General features: G+C 40.9%; 1 long non-coding RNA gene across 1 annotated transcript; it reads right to left on the bottom strand.

The window, feature by feature from the left end:
- Positions 1–1,831: 1,831 nt before the first annotated feature.
- On the bottom strand, positions 1,832–4,340 carry LOC118219673. The gene is made up of 3 exons (XR_004763799.1): positions 4,116–4,340; positions 2,944–3,198; positions 1,832–2,399 (listed from the first exon to the last, which is right to left on the bottom strand). It is a non-coding gene; the product is annotated as an uncharacterized LOC118219673 (long non-coding RNA).
- Positions 4,341–8,667: the final 4,327 nt, after the last annotated feature.

Raw genomic sequence — 8,667 nt, 5'->3', positions numbered from 1 at the left:
CGCGTACATATTGGTGTCTTCATCGCCGGCTGTCACACATATCCCAGGCTCATTGTGGACAACGGAAGCCGCTCGCCCGAAATAGTGTGCGATGAAAGAAGAACCTTTTTTTATATTTTCCGTTTTGAATGACAGTTCAAATGCAATTGGAATGTAAAAGGAGACGGGTTTTGTACATACAGGCCTCCTGTAAGTGCAGCTAATCTAAGTGGTGTACTGTACGAGAATGGTTTAAAAACAGTCTCCCTCCCCCTCTAGTTGACGGATTGTTCTCCTCCTCTTCCGCTTTTTAATACGAGAACGTCCCTACCATAGACGCGCAGGGTCGCGCACGTAAAATGCTTTGTGTAAAGCGGTTAGCGTCGCTGTTCCAGTCCTAGTACACGTGACCGCGCAAAGACACACGTGTTATTTTTCTTGTATTTTTTTATTTTTTTTTAACAGATTGGCTTGTTGCTTAATGAAATTAGTTTATACATCTTGGCATAAAATAATCGCATCGCACTATAGGCTATTTATCCAGGCATATAACATATCTTGTAGGCCTACTTTAATTTGCAATACAAAGCTAAACATTTCGGGAAACAATGCTAGAACAGTCTGTACCCTCCTCTGTTCCACAGCCAAACTGAAACCGAAGACAAGCCACAGCTACTTCGAACTGCAGTTAATAGTTTAACATTTCTCATTCTAGACTACTACACACCTGTATGTTTTTATTTATTTTTAATAAGGAAGTTACTCCATGAGGCCTGTTCATGATGGGGCGAGGTTAAAATATTTTTATATGCGAGACAATATAGGCTACAGTTATCCCTCAAATCATACATTTGAGATAGCATGGTCAACAATACTATTATAGCATAACCATTAAAAATAGATCTTACACGCATTCGCATGAGTCGCTTAGCATTTTACCCCGAGTTTCATTACTTAGTGTCGGCTTTTACAGGTCATCTCTAAACCGTCACCTTGTGGCTAGCGTCCCCCTTTTCCCTTCACAAACGCAGTTTGGAAAAATAGCGTCAGTGCTTATTGAACTAAAATTGTGTTCTTTGGAAAGATAGCGTCAGTGCTTATTGAACTCAAATTGTGTTTTTAAGAAACACAATGCATATTTTAATTTAAATGGAAAGTCAACAACTATAGACATTAAAGAAAAATGTTGATTTAATTTTGGATATTAACTTAAGATCATTAGTGGACTCTGCATTGCGATTGTCCTGCGCCATTACCATTCTTCAGTTTGAAGACATTTTTATTGCACACCCTTTTAGCCTCTCGGAACATTTGACAAAATATTTGTAGGATCAATGTGAAAATGGGTGAAAACTCACGAGCAATTATTCAACGCATGCTCAAAACACTCTAAAGCACGCCAGAAAATCCAATGAAAAGACCGCCAACAGATTCAGTTAAAAAAAAAACAAAAAAAAAAAACAGAAAGGACGTTGATAGCTTTATATGAGCCAAGTGAACCAGCCAATATTACCTTTAAATCTTTTTTTGTTTTGTTTAATAGAAGCTTAACTGATAATGGTTATTAAAGCAAGCATCGTCTCTTTGGTCAACTAATAGGCATCCATGGAATTTAACATTTGCTCATTCACTTCCCCACAAACAACCATCACTGGTGTCAGACAAGTGGCCCACAGCCTGCAATTCATATAAAACAGCCCATACAAAAATCGCAGACAAGGCATAATGCAAGTCCACACACAGCACTCACTTAAACCACAGAGACAAACGTTCCATCAGCGACAAAGTGAACACACACACACAATGGAGTGGGTGAATGCAAACAGCTACAGCAAAACCACAGAAGACAGAATACATAAAAACTGAGTTTATTGAAGCACATTAACAATTTATTAAATCATGTGGAAAAATAAATGAATTCTTTGTCCAAAGTGAAACTGGGTTTACAATCGGTCATTGAGGCTCCATTCACACGCTAATTATGGAACCAGCTTCGGATAGCTAGGTTTGAGAAGAAACTGATATTTGAAAGACAAGTCAGTGTTGGTCCAACTGAAGACCCAGTCAACCCAAGATTATTCACACAGAAGAAAAATTTTATTCACTCAAATTTGAAAAGGCACTGTGCAGCAGAACAAGTCCTGTCAATTTTGGCATGTAGCCACTTGAGCTTTTGGGTCAGAAACAGTGGTTTCATTCTGGGACTCTGGGTGGGCACTACTAAAATGTGAAGTTAATTTTTTTTAAATTATTTTAATACACTAGTAGGACAACTTGCAAGCCTGGAGTTAAAATCTTTTATTTAAATTGTGAAGAACTTGCTGGGCCAGTTGAGACTGAACAGCAGGGAACGCACACCACAGACCCTGTTAGTCTGGCTGGGGGCAACAACCCCTCAAGGCAGCAAGATGGCCTTTACCCTGAGGAAGAAAGGCAAAAGTACAACATTAATCAAAATGAAGTGGGGGAAAAAAAGACAAAGCACATAGACAAGGCATGCCCTAAAACAGGCCTGGATTCAAATACTTTACTGATGTTGTCTGGTGTATTGGAACCAATGAAATACTCAGTGCAAACCCTGCCTTCTGGTCATTTTGGCACACTCAATTAAATCTAGGAAAGATCAAGAGCACAGAAAAAGTATTTGAATCCAAAACAAACACGCATTTGACCCAGGTCTGCCCTAAAACAAATCTCTTAACTCACGGTAATGTATTCAGTACACCCCGTGTAAAAACAAGCTGGGTTTGTGTGCAGTATTATACATGAGCATAACAGCTGAATCAATGCTCACACCTGCTACTGCCGAGGGACTCCCGTGTCCACTCTGATATAATCTGGGTCTGATGGGTAGAGCTCCAGCAAACTGCCAGTCTGGCTACACTGCAGCTCTTGCCCATGACCAAATCCAAATCAATATTTAAAAAATAAAAATAAGAAATAAAAAACCCACAAGCCACTTACCAGACATGCCAGTTAGGAGATGTGATTAGGGTCCAATACCACCTCACACTTTCATTACAGGCACAATTCACACAAGGGCTGCGTCTGAAACAGCTTACTTGTCTGCTCTTGAGTATACAAGTAGTATGCAACGTGTATACTCAATAGTTGGCAAGTAAGCAGCTTCGGACACAGCCATAGCTTTACAGATCATCTTCATACTTCCAGTTCGGGGGACGTCTTCTGGATAACCAAACCCTCAAGATGGTAGGCCCACTAAAAGGAAAAAAAAGAAATGTAGTCTTAACTGTTAGTGCTATTCAATTATTTGTATAGAAACAGTTACAGCAGTTATAGTACAAGAGCAACAGTATTTCGCCAACAAATCAGGACAGTGCAACAGTGCATGCAACACTGACTGGACAGCAACTTTACATAACAGCACCAGCTGAAAGTTTAATGTGAAACGTTTCCAAATGTCACCGGATGCAAAAGAATCTTCCCATTTGAGCCACAGGCGCCCCCTTGTGGAAAATGGTTTCTGTAAGTCTTCCATGTGCGTAGTGTCTGCAGTCGAATCAAGATTTCTAACATCTATTGTGTATTCCATTTGAAAAACCGATGGAGGTATTGACGAGATTTTACAGAATAACGGTTTACTCGCAATCTTGTTTGGCGTCAATTGAAGTTGGTTTGAGAAATGCGTTGGGGAAAATAAAACGAATTCCTGAACATTTGTTAAAGTAACTAGAAAGGACATTTAACCAACTTAGGTTGTCATTTAAATACACAACTTAACTGTCGCAATTTCATCGAATAGTAGCCAACTAGCGAACATTATGCCAATATATATTGAAAGAACAGGCTGCGATCACTTAGCAAGCTAACCACCTACAATAGCCTAGATTAGAACAAGGCTATTACAAGAGACAGTCGAAGACACCAAGCAAGGTGACAAAAGTACACGTAGCTGGCGAAAGCTACTTGGCGTAGTTTTTGCAGCGTATGCAGCTGAGTCAGTGGCATGGAAATAATCAAAACAGTTGGATTGTCCGTAAGAGGGCAACGGTGCCTAGATAAGCATTATTCAGAAAGCGAAATAAGGTTTATTGCTGATGCCAGACCATAAAACTAACGTTAGCTTGCAGCGTGCAAAAGACAGCATCGTGGATAGCAAACTTTTTTCCCCTTACCTACGATTACTTCCGAACCGTCCATGCCCTGCAATTCCAGATGTCATCTTAAATGCAGTCTAATGACTAACTGCACTGTGATCGTTCAATTAATATTGGACCAGCGTATCAAATTACTTTCGTTGAGAACAGAATGAACATCTCTGAAAATCGAAACCGACCAACAGCGATACCTTCGCATACTCATCCGAGCGCGCTCGTTCTTCTTCTTCCGGGTAGATTGAGCTGCAATTTAACTGATGTTCCGCCTTACGAGTGCAGCGAACACAGGTGCAACTGACAAGCGTTGATGAAAAATATATTAAAAAAAGACCCGATGATGAACAGAGGGTATATCATAAAAACATATTATAGTCAGTTCAATTCAGTTGTATTTTCGCTTAACAGCGTTCAGAAAATTTCTGTTCTGCAATTTCTCAGATAGCTGTCTGTTCGCTGGCATCGTTTGTGCATATAGCGATGGTTCTCAACCTTGCTCCTGGGGATCCTCGGTGCATGCTGGTTTTCGTTCCAACCACAGTTGCAATCCCAGAATTTTGCGTTTATTATGTTATATTGCAAACCATTACAAAGGAGGTGGAATCATTTAACTTATTAAATTAAAGGAGTCAGTTGGCTCCTAAGTGGTGAACGCGTGGACACACGGGCGCTAAAAGTTAGTATATAGATATTCAAAGACAAATAATGAAGAATTTAAACAAAACAAATTATAACGAGCAAAAGCTGCATCGTGTTAATACGTTTAATGGAAACAAATATGTAAACGAACTTAAACACGTCTAGAACAACCTAATTAGGATACTATTAAGTTTGATCCGTTAAAAAAGTGTTACCTTTTTTTTAAAAATAATTGTTGTGCAATATAACACAATAAGCGCTAAGTAATTTATTTATTTATTTTTCATTTTTCATGTTATGCATAGCTATTTCTGGCATAGGCTAATATGGGCAGAAATAGCTATGCATGGCATGAAGAATAAAATCCTATATGTTTACTTTGCGCTTATTAAGAAAAATTAACAGCATACTAAATTCTGGAATTGCAACTCTGTTTGGAACAAGAACATGCACAGGGGGTCTCGAGACCGAGGTTGGGATTGAGCAGCTAATTAAGTAGCAGGCTTGCTACATGTAAAATCTCTGCGAAGTTATTGCAGAAAGTTGATGGTAGAAAAGTGACAGGTGAATAATGAACTCTCCATCCATCCATCCATCCATCCATTATCTATACCTGCTTATCCTGAGCAGGGTCACGGGGAGTGCTGGAGCCTATCCCAACATGCATTGGGCGAGAGGCAGGAATACACCCTGGACAGGCCGCCAATCTATCGCAGGGCACACACACCCCTTTCACTCACTCACTCAGTCACACTCATGCACTCACGCTCACACACTCATACCCATGGTATGAGAACATGCAAACTCCACACAGAGAGGCCCCGAGCTGAGATTCAAACCCGCAACCTTCTTGCTGTGAGGCAACACCGCTACCCACAAATTAAGAATTTCATAAAGAATTAATATCTGCAGGCACGTATTAACAACATGTTAGTTTACATATGTGAAAGCTTTTATATTTAGATAGTATACCATCCTGTGATTCTGCCATGCATTTCCATAGCCACATTAGCCGCCCAATGAATTAATGAATGAATAAATATTTTGTCGTACTGGGATCTAAAATACGATGGCAAACAACAGCCACATTTTGGACCCGTCATTTGTGCAGCTGCATCTCAAAATCTGCACAACCGTAATTGCAGGCCTATCTCGTCACGGCAACGCCCTGTCAATCCAAAGCCTGGGCTGCTGGCAACTGGACATTTCCCTTGCCAGGGCCCCAGCACCTGGCACAAGGTCAGTCAAGGTGCCCGACCAATCAGAGCGGTTGTTTTTACACAACGAGTGTAACGGTGGAAGCCCTGCCAGCGGAATACTGGCCTCTGTGGGAGATGCCATGGGACGCTGTTTATTATCCCTTGGGATTACTGAGGCGCTGCTGGCATTCAGTGAACCATAGAGGATTTACTGCCGCATAGATTAGCACTGGACAGCCCCCTGAGAGACCCCAGGGCCGTTAACTGTTTATTTGTCCAATCTATTTAAAATTTTGAAGGCCTGTCAGGTTGATTGATACAACATGTGAGTTTAATATGCAAATGTATATTTGCGCATTGAAAGAAAACAATCAAGAATTTTGTGATGTTTTATGAAATATTAATGTTGGTACAACTGCCTTCAAGGGCCTGATTTGAGTCTCTACTCAACACCAGACCCTGTGGGTTGCAGTGCCTGCAGGTACTTGGTCCAACCATACTGTACACCACCTGATTTCACAAATTACTCTACATCCTTGGTTCAGGAAGTAAACACTTTAGTGAATTTGGCAGGTGTAGTGTGTGGTTGGAGCAAATACCTGCAGACGTCCTGTACAACGTCCATTAGACTAAATTATTTTATATGATTGTACTACGGCATAATTCAGTGGGATGTACATTTCATACAGGAAGTTGTCATCAGAGTAACTTAGGATAGTTGCTGAGATGCCTGGCATTATTTTAAATGAGATATAGGAGGAGCAGCCTGTAGTCGGGTGCTTTCCTTCCATTGTCAAGTGAAAGAACTGTTCAATCAAATGGTATTATTGCAATGCTATTTTCTGGATTTATTTAGAATCCATAATAAGCATAGGCAACCACTTTGTTTTACAGAATGAGAGAACAATAGACATGGACAGATGGCTTGCAAAGGTGTATGCCTTTTAAGAGAACAAAATAAGTAAGAGGTTATCTTCTCTAAAAATGTATTTTTCGTAGAAAATCACTGTCAAACTACAGTACAATTGCACTCATACAAAGAGCATCTTTTTACATGTGAGCCAGTAGATGGCGGTAGAGGCTTTATGTTTGCGGAAGTGCAGACAGGAGTAATTCATCACAAGTATTGCCGCCGAACAGCCAATCAATGAGACCTGGAGGGTGAACATACTTTTTTTTTTTTTTGGAAAGTCGTCTGCGATTGAACTCTATAAATACACAGTCTTAATTAAAATACAATGAGTCTCGTCAGTCAGCCTTATCTATTCAATGATGACTTTCCGAGGTGCAAATTTGTTCTGTAAGCGCTGTAAGTTGTTCTCCATACGGGCCCGGTAAGGAAGGTCATAATGAAACGAAAAGCGATGTTCTAGCCATTAGCAAAATGAATGCAAATATTTATCAAGACATGCATATGACATCAGTGACCAACCCAGGAATAGTGGGAGTATTGGATGCAAACAGTCATGCTAGAGAAGGATTCAAATCAAAACAAAGAATGTAAGCTTGTATAGGAAGATATGAAAATAAGTGACAGTGTGAAAACACATGTCTGGCAAAAATCCCATATATGCTGTTTACACATTATGCTCGTCATAATCAGTATTTACACTTGCAGTAAATTCATTGCTCAGTCATGGTGTTTTACATCAAATATGCCTGCTGATGATTAGTTCAGTGAAAAATCATAAATGTCAAATGTCACAGCTTTCCACAATTTTCAGCATTTCCAGAGTTTCAATATATCCAGCTGACACACTATGTAACCAGCTATATTTTCAGATTAAAGATCTTGGGGAAAGAACTTGTGTACAAAGCAATATATCTGTATTCATAACTGCCCACGAGCATAAAACAAGACAATAAAACAACAGGAAGGGTAGGATTAGAACACTTGTATCTGAGGGCCATGCTTTTTGAAGTGGATATGTCATGCGTACAGTTTTTCAAGGCAACCACAAAAACCATGAACTAGTTTTTTCTTTTCTTCTATCACATAATTCACAGTGTCTCTCACATCATTTGGCTATCTTTCTTATCCTTGCAAAATGAGACATTGAGGACGACGGTCCAGACAGTTTTTTTTTTTTGCCTGTATCCATTAAAATATATGAATGGGGGAAAAATGTTGAACTGTTGAGGTATACTGATAAACGGTATATGGATTTGAAGATAAAACAGTGAAGAGCAAGGAGCACTCGGTGTTCTTGTTATCATAAGGAAACTGGCTAACACACAGGCACTGCCACATTTCCACACTGGAGAGTGCCACCTAGCACACACACACACACACACACTCTCTCACACACACACACACACACACACACACACACAGGCACTGCCACATTTCCACACTGGAGAGTGCCACCTAGCACACACGCACACACACACACACACACACACACTGACAGTACGTGTGGCTGGACACGGTTTGCTTTCACTGTGGTCCACCGATCAGCTGTGCCGTTTGCCAGAGGACGCCGCTGCTTGCACAGCTGGTGCAGGACGACCGTAAGCTCATGACTAGCGGGAGGAGTCTGCCCCCTCCTGAGGTGGGGGGGGGGAATCGTACTGGCAGGGGTGTAGCACAAAATTCTGGGCCCTGTACATAAGCAGTCTCTGTGGGCACCCTTCCTCTCTTGATCTATGTCTCTCACGTGTCATTGCAGGCTTTTCGAGTCCCCCCCCCCCCCCCCCAAACCCCCCCCCTCCTCCATTTGGGCCCTGGGTAGCCA

Source organism: Anguilla anguilla, chromosome 2 (assembly GCF_013347855.1).
Source record: "Anguilla anguilla isolate fAngAng1 chromosome 2, fAngAng1.pri, whole genome shotgun sequence".
In the NCBI taxonomy this organism is placed as follows: Eukaryota; Metazoa; Chordata; class Actinopteri; order Anguilliformes; family Anguillidae; genus Anguilla; species Anguilla anguilla.
Note: the sequence above shows the minus strand (reverse complement) of the source record. Positions and strands in the feature narration are given on the sequence as shown.